Here is a 17,293-nt window from a genome sequence, read left to right as displayed (position 1 = left end):
GTTCAGCCTTTCAGGTGGTTTCCTGGGACATGTGGAATGTCACAGCTCCACAACTTCAGATTCTTTGCCAGGAACCTCCTTCTCCAGAGTTGCCTGAACATCAGGTGCTTCGGTGGGCACTTGCAGTTAGATCTGTATCCCCAACTCTCACAAGAAAATCAGATATGTCCGTCCTGTGTCGAGTATCCTCAACAGGAAACGCAGACCTGGTCATGGTCACTGGTGGAACCAAATCTTGGTGATTTGTCTCTCTCTTTCCTTAAATAATCCACATGTTTATGGATGATCTGGCCTCCCACCTCCACATGGTAAGATAGAGGTCCAGTCACTGCACTTACCCGGTAACCACTTTGGTCCTTCCCTAAAGTTCTTCATGTATACCGTCTCTCCCACTGTAAATTTCCTCTCACGACTATGCTAGTCTTGTCCAGTTTTCTGGCTTCCCTGACTCCTTTCCGCCTTCCCCTCTAAATTCGGCTTTATTAATCTCAATCTCGTCCTGAGATGGCGTTTCAACAATAACTCCGCAGATGTGACACCTGTTGTTGTGTGAGGGTTAGTCCTGTAATGAAAAAGAAAGCATGCTAGCTTGGTTGCCAAGGAATCACCAGTTAGCTTTTTCATGCCTGCCTTGAACGTTTGAACCGCCCTTTCAGCCAGTCCGTTTGAGGAAGGGTGGTACGGTGCAGTTTTCACATGAGTGATACCATTGATGCCGATAAACCGTTGAAACTCAGCTCTCGTAAATGCCGTGCAGTTATTGGAAATGACTACTTCTGGTAGTCCATGAATGGAAAAACTCTGACGTAGTTTCTCAATTGTAGCGGCCGACATTGGTGACTTCACCTCATATACATCCAACCATTTTGAATGGGCATCGACAATGAGCAGAAACATTGTTCCCTGGAAAGGTCCAACGTAGTCAATGTGTAACAGCACCCAGGGTCTACCTGGCCACTCCCATGGGTGTAATGGAGCTGTCACTGGCAACTTTTGCAGTTGCTGACATTGTACACAGTGTTTTACTAAACTCTCTATTTCACCATCCATCCCAGGCCACCATAGATAGCTGCGAGCTATGGTCTTCATTGAGGAAATTTCTGGATGGGCACCGTGTGGTTCAATTAAAAGTGGCTCCCTTCCCTTTGGAGGAACTATCACTCGTGCTCCCCACAATAAGATGCCATCCTGGCTGGTTATTTCATGTCATCTGTTGAAGTGCGGTTTCATTTTGTCAGATACAGGTTCCTGTGACCAATCATGCAGCACTTGTTCTCGTACCTGAGATAGGACTGGATCCCGACTTGTCCAGTCTCTAACCTGTCGAGAACAAACCAGTGAGGAATCTAAGAAATTTAACAGTAAAATAAGTTCCTGTGGAGCTGGGACATGCTCATCATTCTTTTGTAAAGGCAAACGAGTAAGAGTGTCAGTGTTTGCGATTTGATTTCCAGGCCTATGTATGAAAGTGTATTGGTATGCTGCCAGAATTAAAGCCCGATTAGTATTTCTGTATCTTCTTTCTACCAGTCTTTTCCCTTCTAGCACAGATTTTTTGCCTTCACTATTGGCTTGTCTGAGCTCAGTGGCTGAGTCTCTCAAAATGTCATTATCTGTCTGCTTCTCGGAAAATTCTGTGACTTTCGCTTCCAAAGCCTCTTTGGCTTCATGTAGGTGATTCTTCAGCTCTTCCGCATCTTTTTTGTATTTGTTTGCTGCCTCCTGGAAAATTGAACATTGTTGTGCCTTCTCTGCCAACTGATTCTTCAGTTTGGTCAGGGAAGTGCTGAATTCAGAACTCATTTCTCATTATCTTGACTCCCTTCTCTCTCCCCTTGTCCAGTCCCGTCCCACCTACATCCGTGATTCCTCTGACACCTTACGTCACATCAACAATTTCCAGTTCCCTGGACCCAACCGCTTCCTCTTCACCATGGACGTCCAATCCCTCTACACCTCCATCCCCCACCAGGATGGTCTGAGGGCCCTTAGCTTCTTCCTCGAACAGAGGCCCAAACAATCCCCATCCATCACTACTCTCCTCCGTCTGGCTGAACTTGTTCTCACGCTGAACAATTTCTCCTTCAACTCCTCTCACTTCCTCCAAATAAAAGGTGTGGCTATGGGTACCCGCATGGGCCCCAGCTATGCCTGTCTCTTTATGGGGTATGTGGAACATTCCTTGTTCCAATCCTACTCCGGCCTCCTTCCACAACTCTTTCTCCGGTACATCGATGATTACTTCGGTGCCGCTTCATGCTCATGTCGGGACTTGGAAAAATTTATTAATTTTGCTTCCAATCTCCACCCCTCCATCATTTTCATGTGGTCCATCTCTGACACTTCCCTTCCCTTCCTTGACCTCTCTGTCTCAATCTCTGGTGCTAGACTGTCCACCAATATCCATTACAAACCCACCAACTCCTACAGCTATCTCGTCTACAGCTCCTCACATCCCGCTTCCTGTAAGGACTCCATCCCATTCTCTCAGTTCCTTCGCCTCCGTCGCATCTGTTCCGATGATGCTACCTTCAAAAACAGTTCCTCTGACATGTCCTCTTTCTTCCTTAACCGAGGTTTTCCACCCACGGTCGTTGACAGGGCCCTCAACCGTGTCTGGCCCATCTCCCGCGCATCCGCCCTCATGCCTTCTCCTCCCTCCCAGAAACATGATAGGGTCCCCCTTGTCCTCACTTATCACCCCACCAGCCTCCGCATTCAAAGGATCATCCTCCGCCATTTCCGCCAACTCCAGCATGATGCCACCACCAAACACATCTTCCCTTCACGCCCCCTATCAGCATTCCGTAGGGATCGCTCCCTTCTGGACACCCTGGTCCACTCCTCCATTACCCCCTACTCCTCAACCCCTTCCTATGGCACCACCCCATGCCCACTCAAAAGATGCAACACCTGCCCCTTCACTTCCTCTCTCCTCACCGTCCAAGGACCCAAACACTCCTTTCAAGTGAAGCAGCATTTCACTTGCATTTCCCCCAACTTAGTCTACTGCATTCGTTGCTCCCAATGTGGTCTCCTCTACATTGGAGAGACCAAACGTAAACTGGGCGACCGCTTTGCAGAACACCTGCGGTCTGTCCGCAAGAATGACCCAAACCTCCCTGTCGCTTGCCATTTTAACACTCCACCCTGCTCTCTTGCCCACATGTCTGTCCTTGGCTTGCTGCATTGTTCCAGTGAAGCCCAACGCAAACTGGAGGAACAACACCTCATCTTCCGACTAGGCACTTTACAGCCTTCTGGACTGAATATTGAATTCAACAACTTTAGGTCGTGATCTCCCTCCCCCATCCCCACCCCCTTTCTGTCTCCCCCTTCCTTTTTTTTTCCAATAAGTTATAAAGATTTTCCTTTTCCCACCTATTTTCATTATTTAAAAAAAAAAATTTTTTTTTTTTTTAAATTTTTTAAAAATCTTTTATGCTCTCCCCAACCCCACTAGAGCTATACCTTGAGTGCCCTACCATCCATTCTTAATTAGCACATTCGTTTAGATAATATCACCAACTTTAACTTTAACTATGTGTTCTTTTGTACTATTGTTGTTGACATCTTATGATGATCTGCTTCTATCACTTCTTGTTTGTCCCTACAACCACACCCCCCCTCCACTTCTCTCTCTCTCTCTCTCTCCGCCCCCCACACACACACCTTAAACCAGCTTATATTTCAACTCTTTCTTGGACTCGAACTCAAGTTCTGTCGAAGGGTCATGAGGACTCGAAACGTCAACTCTTTTCTTCTCCGCCGATGCTGCCAGACCTGCTGAGTTTTTCCAGGTAATTCTGTTTTTGTTTTTGTTCTGAATTCTTTTTGTTTCTCTTCATACTTTTCCAGTGGTGCAATCTTCGACCTGAGGGCATCTTGTAGTGTGTGAAGGTCTTTCAACAGGTTGTCCTTTTCCCTGTGAAGGTTGCTCACCTTGTCTCAAACTCTGTCATTGAGCACGGTCTCTTTGAATTTCTTCTGCAGTTCTTCCAGGTTCTGGTTTAAGACAGTCTGCATTTCTTCAAGTTGTTGAGTCTTTACACATTCCTTTTTCAAAACAGGAACTCTCCCAGCTTCCCTTTGGAATCTCAGTGGCCAATCAAGGTTGATTTCCCTTAGCCAATTTCACCCTAGAAGGCTTGGCCCCCTGACTCTCAACATTTAGCTTTGCCGATTGGCTTCCATAATGAACAGTTACTCTGCTTATGCTTTTACTAGAATGGCATACTAAAGGGAGGATGAGGCAACCATGGCTGACAAGGGAAGTCAGAGACAACATAAAAGCTAAAGAGAAAGCATGCAATGCAGCAAAGAGCAGTGAGAAACCAGGGGACTGGGAAACCTACAAAGACCAACAGAGGACAACTCCAAAAGAAATAAGGAGGGAGTAGATTAATTATGAGGGTAAACTAGCCAGTACTATAAAAGAAGATTGCAAGAATTTTTTAGATATATAAAGGGTAAGAGAGAGGCAAAAGTGGACATTGGGCCGCTGGAAAATGACGCTGGAGAAGTAGTAGTGGGGAACAAAGAAATGGCGGAGGAACTGAATAGGTACTTTGCGTCAGTCTTCATGGTGGAAGACACGAGTGACATCCCCAAAGTTCAAAAGAGTTAGGGGGCAGAGATGAGTAAGGTGGCCATTACCAAAGAGAAGGTGCTAGGAAAACTGAAAGCTCTGAAGGTGGATAAATCTCCTGGAACAGATGGATTACACCCCAGAGTTCTGAAGGAGGTAGCTGAAAAGATAGTGGAGGCATTAGTGATGATCTTTAAGGAATCATAGGACTGGAAAATTGCTAATGTAACCCCTCTGTTTAAGAAGGGAATGAGGCAAAAGATGGGAAATTACAAGCCGATTAGCCTGACCTCGGTCGTTGGTAAGATTTTAGAGTCCATTATTAAGCATGAGATTTCAGAATACTTGGAAGTGCATGGTAAAATCGGGCAAAGACAGCATGGTTTCATCAAGGGGAGGTCATGCCTGACAAATCTGTTAGAGTTCTTTGAGGAGGTAACAAGTAGGTTAGACAAAGGAGAGCCAATGGATGTTATCTACTTGGACTTCCAGAAGGCCTTTGACAAGGTGCCACACAGGAGGCTGTTCAGTAAGATAAGAGCCCATGGTGTTAGAGGCAAGTTACTAGCATGGATAGAAGATTGGCTGTCTGGCAGGAGGCAGAGAGTGGGGATAAGGGGGTCCTTCTCAGGATGGTGGCCGGTGACTAGTGGAGTTCCGCAGGGGTCAGTGTTGGGACCACAACTTTTCACTTTATACATTAATGATCTAGATGAAGGAACTGAGGGCATCCTGGCTAAGTTTGCAGATGATACAAAGATAGGTGGAGGGACAGGTAATATTGAGGAGATGGGGAGGCTGCAGAAGGATTTGGACAGGTTAGGAGAATGGGCAAAGAAGTGGCAGATGGAATACAACGTGGGGAAGTGTGAGGTCATGCACTTTGGTAGGAAGAATAGAGGCATAGACTATTTTCTAAATAGGGAGAGAATTCAGAAATCTGGAGTGCAAAGGGACTTGGGAGTCCTAGACCAGGATTCTCTTAAGGTTAACTTGCAGGTTGAGTCAGTAGTTAGGAAGGCAATGCAATGTTGGCATTTATTTCGAGAGGACTAGAATATAAAAGCAGGGATGTGCTGCAGAGGCTTTATAAGGCTCTGGTCAGACCACATTTAGAATATTGTGAGCAATTTTGGACCCTGTATCTCAGGAAGGATGTGCTGGCCCTGGAGAGGGTCCAGAGGAGGTTCACGAGAATGATCCCAGGAGTGAAAGGCTTAACATATGAGGAACATTTGAGGCATCTGGGTCTATACTCGATGGAGTTTAGAAGGATGAGGGAGGATCTGATTGAAACTTACAGAATACTGAAAGGCCTGGATAGAGGGGACGTGGGGAAGATGTTTCCATTAGTAGGAGAGACTAGGACCCGAGGGCACAGCCTCAGAGTAAAAGGAAGACCTTTTAGAACAGAGATGAGGAGAAACTTCTTTAGCCAGAGAGTAGTGAATCTATGGAATTCATTGCCACAGAAGGTTGTGGAGGCCAGGTCATTGAGTGTATTTAAGACCGAGATAGATAGGTTCTTGATTGGTAAGGGGATCAAAAGTTACAGGGAGAAGGTGGGAGAATGAGGTTGAGAAACTTATCAGCCATGATTGAATGGCAGGGCAGACTCGATTGGCTGATTGGCCTAATTTCTGCTCCTATGTCTTATGGTCTTATGGTCTTCACCCATATATGTTTTTAGTTTGGCAGCTGTTTCTTCTAAACTTAATTGTTGTTCACCATTATTCAGATATCTGAAGGTATGTCCTCCAATTACTGTAATGGAAGCTCCTCTGTCTACTTCCATTCTAACAGGTTTCCCATTTACTTTCACTGTGACAAATATTGGTTCTGAGTTTCCAACTTTAAGATTAAACAATGAGTAAATGTCTGAATTTGTTGTTTCAGGCTCTTCCACACTGTAGATTTCATTGGGCTTCTTCTTTTGTTTACAAGCCTGTTTGAATCTTACCTTGCACTGCCTCACCATATGTCCATTTCGGTGACAATAGTGGCTTTCAATTTTTTTAAAACTGCCAATCACTAAAAGGTTGATTGTTTCCACCTCTATTAAAATTATTCTTCAATTTCGCTGAGTTATTTTTCTTTATTCTTCAGCTAGCGGGGGTTGCTTCCAGCTCCTTGGCAGAGCCTTTCATTTTTGCACCCTTTTCAGCTGGGGTTTTCTGCCCGATGTGGAGGATGGCACCATTATGTGCACCCTCTATTGCTTTTGAATCTCTTGCTGCACTTTCCATGACCAGCGCTATCTCTAGCACCTTCTTAACATCCAAATTCACTTTGGACAATAATCCTTTCTGAATAGAATCCTCATTCACACCACACACTAAACAATCTATGAGGATGGCATTTAGAGTCGTACCGAACTCGCAGTGTTCCATTAGCTGCTTCACATTTGCCATGTAGCATGCAATTGTTTCACTCGCGGCTCTATTTCATGAATTAAACCTAACCCTCTGTAACTCTGTGACTGGGGGGCTTCACAAGGTCCACCAGTTCATCAAAATTTTTTGACTCTGGGTGCCATCAAACTTCTAATCAAACTGTAGGTTTTGCTCTCACAAGTACTTAAAGACATCGTTCACCTCTTCTTATCCCCCGTAATCTTGTTCACTTGAGAAAAGAACATGAGGCATTCTATATAATGAGACCAATCATCTGTGGCTGGTTCAAAAGGATCAATTCTCCCAAACTGTGGCATTTTGAGAGGGGTTAACTCCTTCAGTTCTAACGGAGCTTGCTACTTACAATCATTGGGTGAGGTACAGTGCCGATTTCTTTCTAACTTGATTTCTTCTGTTCAATCCTGTTTTATCCTTGTCACCAGTTTGTTGTAAAGATGGCTGAATTGCTACTATTGTTGATAAAGTTGATCTGCAGACATTTCTTGGGTAGAACCATTAGGTTTATTTCGAATATACTCAGCAGCAACTACACATGTGCTTTCAACTCCAACTCTATCTCTACACTGGCTCTAGAGGTAAGCGGCGCTACTCTCCTATCAGTTACTACAGGTCATGTGATCTTTCTGAACAAGTATTATTTTTAAAGGTACATTACACAATAAATAAAACCATAATTTCTACAGTTACTATGTAGGTACAGCAAGTAATTAGTGAAGGCAAATGGAAGGCTGGTGTTTATTGCAAGAAAAACCAAGTGTAAAAGTAAGGAAGTGTTGCTGTACAGGGCCTTGGTGAGACCGCATCTGGAGTTCTCTGTGTAGTTTTGGTCAGCTTACTCAAGAAAGAATATAATTACATAAGAAAGCTGTAGTATCTGTGGGTATAGCCTCTCCTGATGTCTATCAGAGATCACATGGTGCTCTGGGACCAATGAACACCAAGCGAGGGCAGTCTGGGCAGTGGGACTTCCTGACAAGAGTCTTGATCGAGCATGTAGCAGCTGAAAAGCTCTCTGTAATAAAGCTTATCTGTTTCTTGCTGAAATCTGTCTGCTCCATCGAGTCATTACATTTGGCAGTGAGGGTAAAATATTTCCGACACTGCACCTCACCTTGTTAGCATGGGTACATTGACTCTTAAGAAAAAGAAAATACTACTCACCAGTCATGCCACTCTTCAGTAGGATTGACCCTTATGATGTCACTATGGAAGACTGGAGTCAGTGTGAAGAGCGCCTCAGATTTTATTTCGTATTACCGCCGGAGAAAAGTGGAAAGCCGATCTTTCAGGTGTATGTGACAATAAGACAAACAAATCTCATTTGTAACCTGATGGCCCCGAGCGCTCCCAATTCTAAGTCCTATAATGAATTTGTGGACCTCGTGAAAACGCACTTCCGGCCAAAGCCACCCATAAAAATGCAGTGGTTTAAATTTAATTCCAGAGTTAGGGCTCCAGGAGAGTCCATTTCAACCTGTAGCAAACCTGAAGCAGTTGACAGAACTGTGACTTTGGGAACACATTAAATGAGGTGCTGCGGGACCGATTAGTTTATGGAGTTCAGGACAATGCCATTCAGCGCTGTTTACTCATCGAGGTCAACGTCAACTTTAAGCCCTAGAAATCTCCCTTGCCATGGAAAGTGCTGAGAGAGACTCGCAGGCTTTGTAGCGCGTACAACATGGCGCTGTTAATCATGTGGGATGGGAACCTACCATCAAGCATTGAAGCGAGAGGTAATGTCCACTGTTAGAAACATGAAAAGGTCGAGTAGAAACATTTCAGCAGCGACTCCAAGATTAAGTTGCTATCGACGTGGAGCTGACCATGGAGCGGACGCCTGTAGATTCAAGGAGGCAGAATGCCATTACTGCCATAAGAAAGGTCACATAGTAAGGCAAAGCAGGGCAAAGCCGAAACAGCCCGTAAAGCAGCAAACCAACATGATTGAATTAAAGAATACAGCAGAACCTGAAGCTGCTGACGCCGACATTTATTCCCTGTATAACATAACCGCTGTAAAACCGAACCTATCACTGTCACAATCCAAGTTAATGGGAAGCCACTAATAACTGAGGTGGATACGGGAGCCTCAATTACAGTGGGGGGAGAGCACACTTTCAAATACCTTAATGAAGGTAGACAGCCAATAAACCTGGAGCAGACAACCACTAAATTAAAGACAAACACTGGAGAATCTATTCAGGTAAAGGACATCGCCACAGTACCAGTGTCTTATAGACAACAGACAGCCCAGCTGCCTGTGATAATAGTGAAAGGAGAAGGACCCAGTCTTTTAGGCTGAGACTGGTTACAGAAGATCAAGCTTGACTGGTCTGAGATATTTCACCCGTAAACAGGAGGAGTTCCTGAACTGCTAAGGAAATAAGACAGGGTATTTCAGGATGAATTGGGGAAGTTAAAAGGCATGCAGGCTATGATATATGCGGATCCTCAGGCGACACAACGTTTCTTTAAGGCCAGACCTGTGCTTTATACATTGAAGGAGAAGGTGGATGTAGAACTGTGCCAGTTAGAAAAGCTGGGCATTACCCATGGCTCTAGTGGTTGAGCCTGACGAAACCATACACATCTGTGGGGACAATAAATTGACCTTAAATAAGGCAGCAAAACTAGACAAATACCCCATTATAAGGCTAGACAACTTATATGCAAAGCTGGCAGGATGCAAGTCCTGTACTAAATTGGATATAAGCCATGCCTACCAACAATTAGAACACACAAGGGTCTTTATTAGTACATTCGCCTACCCTTTGGAGTATTGTCTGTATGCGATATCTTCCAGAGAATAATGGAGAGTCTTTTGCAAGGACTTCCCCAAGTGTTAGTTTGACTAGATGACGTTCTGATCACAGGGTTAATCGAGACCAAACACTTGGGAGGAAGTGATGGCACAGTGGTACTGTCACTAGACTAATAATCCAAGGAACCAGGATAATGCTCTGGGGACCTGGGTTTGAATCCCAACGTGGCAGATGGTGGAATTTGAATTCAATAAAAATCTGATGACCATGAAACTATTGTTGATTGTCGTAAAAACCCATCTGGTTCAATAATGCCCTTTAGGGAAGGAAATCTGCTGTCCTCCAGACCCACAGCAATGTGGTTGACTCTTAATTGACCTCTGAACAAGGGCAATAAATGCTGGCCTAGCCCACATCCATATCCCATGAATGATTAAAAAAATACTTGGCCAGCCTGGAGGAGGCTCATGGAAGTTGGTGTATGGTTAAAGAAGGAAACAAGCACATTTCAAGCACCAGAAGTTACTTAACTGGGTCACAGGGTGGATGCTATGGGTTTGCATCTGGTAAAAGTGAAAGATCCTATGTAACTGAACACAAGTCCTTCCTGGGTATGATCAACTACCATAGCTGCTTCTTGCCTAACTTATTAACTGTGATAACACCGTTACACTGGTTGTTAAAAAAGAATCACTTTTGGTTGTGGAATTCACAACAGGAAGAAGCCTTTGTGAAAGTAAAGAAACTGTTGCATTAGTCGTGTTTATTGCTACAATACGGCCCATCAAAAGAGCTGGTGTGAAAGTGTGATGCCTCTTCTTATAGTTTTGGAGCCGCATTATCACATGGAATGGAAAATGGATCAAAAGGGCCCATTGTCTCGAGATCCCTCTGCACAGCCGAGATGGGTTAGCCCCAGCTAGAGAGGGAAGGTTTATCAGTGATATTCAGAGTGAAGAAATTCCACCAGCACCCACGTGGACAACATTTCACCATTGTGTCAGACCATAAACCATTAATGGGTTTATTCAGTGAGGATAAGACCATTCTGCCAAGAGCAAGAATACAACATTGGGCTTTGATATTATCTGTGTATGACTGTACTTTTATGTACTGTCCTGGCTTACACATTGCAAATGCGGATGCACTCAGTCACCTCCCATTACCAGATAGAATTATACATTCTCCTGTTCCACAAGAAGCTGTGTAATTACTGAATTTCCTGGATTCTTCGTCTGTGTGTGCAAAGCAAGTTTAGAAATTAGAAACAAGAGGTCCCACATTGTCGGAAGTCAGAGGGCTGAATCTTCTGGCGGGTGGCAGACCCCACACGTCAGCGTTTAAAATGAGGTCCCGACGTCAGTGCGCGGCATTGCAATATTTCGGTCAGCGGGTGTGCTATGCAGCGCAATGCATGCCCACCATTAATTAAAGGCCTTGTTAAGGCCATTATGTGACCAATCGACCAGGATTTTGAGGGGCTCGGTGCATGGGACCAACGGGCAAGCGGGTAGGTGATTTCTTCACAAACCTCATCCAGTGACGGGATGAGGTTTGATTTCGGCTTTAAAAATGTCTAATAAAGGTTTTGTGTACTTCATTAACATGTCCCATCTCGTGTGACATTTTCACATCAGGGGGACATGTTAATGATTTTTTTATTTTTCTACTTTTGAACTTTCACCACCTTTCAGCGATCTCGCTGAGGCAGCACTTAGCCTCAGGGAGATGTGTGCTTTTCTGACAATTGGTGAATCCCCCCTACCACCAGCACAGGAAGCGCATAGCGCTCCCCATCGGGCGACACACGCTGGGTGGGCCCTAATTGACCCACCCACTTAAAATGGCGGCGGGGCCCATTTTGGTGGCGGCGATCGGCTGCCCACCCTCCGCCGAGTTGGTCAGGCCCACCTGCCCATCAACGGCAAAATTCTGCCCAGATCTTTGTTTTACAAGGATGGTCGAATTCACCTGTATCTGAAGTTTTGAGATATTCCATTTGAGAAAAACAGAGTTAAGCTGTCAAGATGGAATTTTGTTGTGAGGGTCAAGAGCTGTTGTCCCATCACAAGGAAGAGAACCACTCTTGTCAGAGCTTCACAGTGCGCATTCAGGCATAAAGAGGATGAAAATGCTTGAGCGAAGCTATGCCTGGTGGCCAGGGATAGACAGTGACACTGAAAACATGGTCAAACACTGCCTCCATTGTCAGCAGCAACAGAAGTTGCCTGTTTCAGTGACACTGCTTCCGTGGGAGTGGCCTGGTTGACCCAGAGTTAGACTACATATTGATTATGTACTACCATTCTTAGGGATCAAGTTTCTGTTGATTGTAGATGCATTTTCTAAATAGATGGATGCACACAAAGTCAAATTGCCAACATCAAGTGCAACTATCGAGAAGCTGCATCACTGTTTTTACATACATGGTCTACCTGAAATCATCATTTCTGATAATTGTACAGCCTTTACCAGCACAGGGTTTCAGAAATTCATGAATCTGAATGGAATCAAACATGTTAAAAGCTCCTTACCATCCCTCATTAAATAGTTTAACCAAGATAACTTTACAAACTTTTAAGTCACATATGAGAAAGTTATCAGAAGATCCTCTAGAATCTTGTCTTTCCCACTTTCTTCTCAGTTATTGTACACCACCACATTCAACTACAGGTTCAACACTGTCTGAATTACTGATGAAATGCTGCCCACGTACAAGGTTAAGCCTGGTGTTTCCAAATGTAGAGGGGAAGGTAGAGAGGAATCAGAGTAATCAAAAATTGAATCACAATACACACAGCAAAGCTCGCACGTTCAGCATAGGTGACATGGTATTCATGCCAAGGTTCGCAAGTGGACCTTGTTGGGTTCCTGGAACCATTGTCTCAGAGACTGGCCCGTTATCTTTCCAAGTACAAGTGGAAGATAGAATTGACTGTAAGCAAGTAGATCATATTCATGCTAGAGAGACATTCCAACAACCAACTATTCTGCCTGTGATTAACGTTGAACCATCAATCCCTGAGGTGACAGATCGAACTAGAGTAGACACGTCCGATGTCTCTGTATAATTGCCAAACCCAGAACTACCACTTTCTAATAACATGTCTCTTGCTGCAGTTCCAGGTCCTGTTGATCCTGTTGAGGAGCCTCAAGTGATAGAGATATGCGACTCTAGCCTCATAAGGACAGCATCTCAGAGACTTGATCTTTAATCGCCTGTGTTGTATGTATGTATATGTTGTTGGATATTCAAATGTTTCCCTGTAAATAGAAATTGTAAAAAAAGCTAAAGATGGAGGAAATGCAGCAACTGAAGGTATAACTTCTCCTACTGTCTATCAGGGGTCACGTGACTTCCTGGGAGACTCTGACCAATGAGCACTAAGCGTGGGAAATCCAGGGGGTGGGGCTTCCTGACGAGAGCCTTGATCAAGCATAAAGTACCTGAAAAGCTCCCTGTAATAAAGTTTATCTGTTTCTTGTTGAAACCTGCCTGCTCCGTTGAGTCACTACAAAGCAATGCAGCATGACTGATTCCTGGGATAAAGTTCTGATCTTATGAGGAAAGATTGAGCAGGTTGGGCCAAGACCCATTAGAGTTTAGAAGAATGAAAGGCGCTCTTATTGAAACATAAAAGATCCCAAGGGGACTTGACAGGGTGGAAAGACTGAATTGAGGAGAAATTTGTTCCCTCAGAGGGTGGTTGGTCTTGGAATTGTCTTCTGCAGAAAGCAGTGGAAGCTGTGTGAGTGAATATATTCACGGCTGAGTTAGGTGGAGTTTTGATTGACAAGGGAGTCAAGGGTTTTGAGGACAGGCAAGAAAGTGGAGTTGAGGCCACAATCAGATCAGCCATGATCTTATTAAATGGGAGAGCAGCCTCGAGGGGCCAAATGGTCTACCCCCACAAACAAAATATAAATGTGCGGCAATGGTGCCTTGGACGGAAAAATGCGAGTGGCACAACTCGGGCAGCAACTTTTGGATATTTGCATTTAATCGCACATCTGTTCCCTGACTGTAGTACTTACACAGAAATAACAATGAGCGCTGTTAGCCTTGCTGCTATGTTTATAGGTGAAGCCTGGCCCAATTCCGTCTAATTATCTTCAGGGGCCCTCTGGCAAGTGCCGATCAGGCACATCCAGCAGGTGTGGTTGTCTCTGAAAGGTGGATTTCAGCAGAATTACCAGACCGTACCCTGAGCTGGAAATGAGAGGGGAAGCTGGAAAAAGCCACCATTCTGCTAAAGTGGGGTTTATCTCTCCCTCTCTATCCCACTGACACAAAGAGCAAATCTGCATTGAGTTTTTACCTATTACCTAATGGACTGCCGTTAGGATTACCTCACAGTAAGTCGGAGGATATGGGCTCCGAAAGCCAAAGACTCACAATCTCTGTAGAATCCTGGAAATACTCCAGTAAAATCTCCTCTTTCGGCTCTATATTAAGTGAGGAAGTTGAATCTTGTAGTTATGATGATTAAGAACTAATAAGTAATTTGGAAACATTAAGTATCGTTAGTTTTTAAAAATTTGCTCATTGATTAGCTGTTGGTGAAAGGATTGAGAACTAAAGGGTGCAGATTTAAGGTAATAAGCAAAAGAAGCAATGCCAACATGAGGAAAATGTTTTCATGCAGTGAGTGGTTAGGATCTGGAATGAGCTGCCTGAGAATGTGGCAGAGGTCGATTCAACTGATGCATTCAAGATCATTATCTGAAAAGGAAGAATGTGCTGGGCTATGGTGCAAAGGCAGGAGAGTGGCACTCGGATAAATTGCTCTTTCAGAGACTCAGCATGGACACTCCTTCTGTGCTATAACCATTCTGTGATTCCATTTACTTATGGAGAAAGTTAAATTGTCTCAGTATTTTTCCATGAATGACTTTGTGTTTGGTTTATTTATTGTCCAGGCCCCACCTATTGATCACCCTTAAACTGGAATGGAACCTAATTTGGCCGGATTTTCCACTTTGGCATTTGCCCATTCCCAATTTTCCCACCTAATCATTTTATTGGTTGGGCAGGCATGGGTGACCAGTGCAGAGGTGGATAACTCTAGACATGGGCCAAATTTTGTAATAAAAATAACAGTGGCTCAAAGCAGACACCACTACTCAGGTGGAAGCCGGACAGCAAACTCCAGTGGTGGCACATACAGAACTAAATGTCTGAGTTTGGAAGTTGCTTTCCAAGATGTCTTGCTCCTTCTGAAGCTGCATGATAATAGTAAATTGCTGAGACTCTCCATTCAAATACATGGAATGGCATGAACTTGCTTACTTGCCTCAGAGATAGGAACTAGCCATGCCGGGAAAAAGTTAGGGCTTGTCCACTCCAGTATAAGGACCATGCTAACGAGATAATTATCACAACCTCTCTGATACTGAAAAATAATCCTTACAAGAGTAGAGCCTCATTCCTTCAGATTGTAATTATTGTTGGAGAATTTTTTAAAATTTTAAATAAGCATTTTTTTCTTCTTTTTCTTTCTCTCTTTGTCGAATATTTAACTCTCTTTATTTTGCTTTCTATACCTGATTTGACATTGAGTTCAATATTCTAATTTACACTCCTTGGTCCAGACTCTGCACTGCTTATTAACAATTCTTCAATGTGGTTGGTTAAGGAGATACATAATTACTCGCCCTGTTCACACCAAGTCCAAAATTCCCTATAGAGGATGCTGTGCTTTTTTGGCAATTTGCTAGCAGGAACTTTTAGTGCAAAAGCCCCTAAAAAGTCTTTGGACAAGTGCAAGCGTAGGCGTGGGCTGGCACCACTGATGGCAAAATCTGGGCCTAAGTGTCTGGTCCCCAACCGCACTCTTATCTCTAAGCACAGCTGAGAACACTTAAAATGACTTAGCTTTATGTGTATTTGCTGTGCTTGCATTGCCCCTTTTAGCTTTGAATTCCTTCACTGTAATTAGGTTTGTGAGCCTTCCCAGCATGCCAGTATTCCAAAGGAGTGTTCTTCCCAGTAATGAACATTGTTACTTCAGAATCACAACAAGAAATTCTTGTTTAAAGGTGAGTATTTTTGCAGAGAAACAGCATGAACGCATGCTGACCTCAAAATGCCAGTGAGCGAGTGTTAAAATAACGACATATGAAATAATCTAAACTCAAAGCCAGATAGTATTTAAATGGTCTATTTAATATTCAAGCCTCAGTCCGCTGCTAGTGTCTTCTACTGAATAATAAAATGCCTTTCCTTCTGCAGTGTCTATCTCATACATATCCTAAGCTGCTTCTAAAGCAACTGCTACACTCCCTGTGGGCTATTTCCTTGCTAATTAACAGTTGCCAGTAATACTGATTATATAACTCGTTCTTGGCAAAGCACCATGCACGATGGATGTGATTTTTCAACAGGAGTGCACCAGTTTAAAAGCTTCAGGACATGGTTACAGCTCGATTTCAGCACTACATTTTTAATTTTTGTTCAGGTTTCAAAGTTGTTTCAAATAATTCCACGGATACTTTGGACAATTGGGAATTGAAGCTTTGTTTTCCAAGGGTTAACATTCTTAAGAGAGAATCCGTGAGCAGCAGTTCATAATACAGATAATCCTTTACCATTTGCGTGGTTCTTAAAATCATTCCTTGTCAAAAAGGAAGAAAGCCACCATTCACCCTCTGGATTAGATTTTCACTGCTCTTGACTGGCCACAAAATGGGGCTGACAGCCTTCCTGCTCCACTAACACTGGGGCTGAGACTGGTGCCATTCACATGGGGCCTGCTGCTGGGTGTCCAAAGCGCCTGCCTGTTTCAGGTGACAGGCACCTTCTAACATTGAAATCAGGGTCCTCTGACCCCAATCGGAACCTGTTCCACGCTCACTCTACAATTGCACCGGTAATGGAGGAGAAGCGGGTGACAAAGGTTGAATTATTTTTGTGGACCTCCAAGGGGCAAAAGTGCATCCTCTAGGACATACAAAAATAATCTCGGCCACTGCTGCCATGAGACCCCACCCTCCACGACAATGACTGCATAACCCCCAATTCCCAACTTGCGCAACTTACCTATCTGGTGGCAGGTAATGCCAGCTTTCCTTTGGCAAGTCCAGCAGGATGTGTCAGGAGGCCTGTTTGGCACTCAGCTTATAGCGCATGTAAAAAAAGGCAACAGCCTCAAATTCACACCATGTCTCAACTGCTCAACTATCCAAATAGACACCATTGTCTCTGTAACCCAGTAGCTAAGTAGCGCTATCGCTAAATTCATGTTGACGTATATGCTCTCATCTCAGCCCAACTGATATTACATTACGCATAAAATTTATTTATTTCAAAATTTAAACCATGCTTGAGCACTTTTGCAAAGCAGGAGTCATTAAGCTGAACGTCAAGGAGGGGGCAGAGATAATCCTGGATGATCTTTTCTGGCTATGAAACCACAGGGGCACCAAAGAGGGACAGGCTGCAGAGGGCTGCAAACTCCAGCTCTGATCCACATAGACAGACTTACGTCACCTGAGGACTTTCAAGGGCTGCTTGAAAATAGCCCAGT

Source organism: Carcharodon carcharias, chromosome 18 (assembly GCF_017639515.1).
Source record: "Carcharodon carcharias isolate sCarCar2 chromosome 18, sCarCar2.pri, whole genome shotgun sequence".
In the NCBI taxonomy this organism is placed as follows: domain Eukaryota; kingdom Metazoa; phylum Chordata; class Chondrichthyes; order Lamniformes; family Lamnidae; genus Carcharodon; species Carcharodon carcharias.
Note: the sequence above shows the minus strand (reverse complement) of the source record.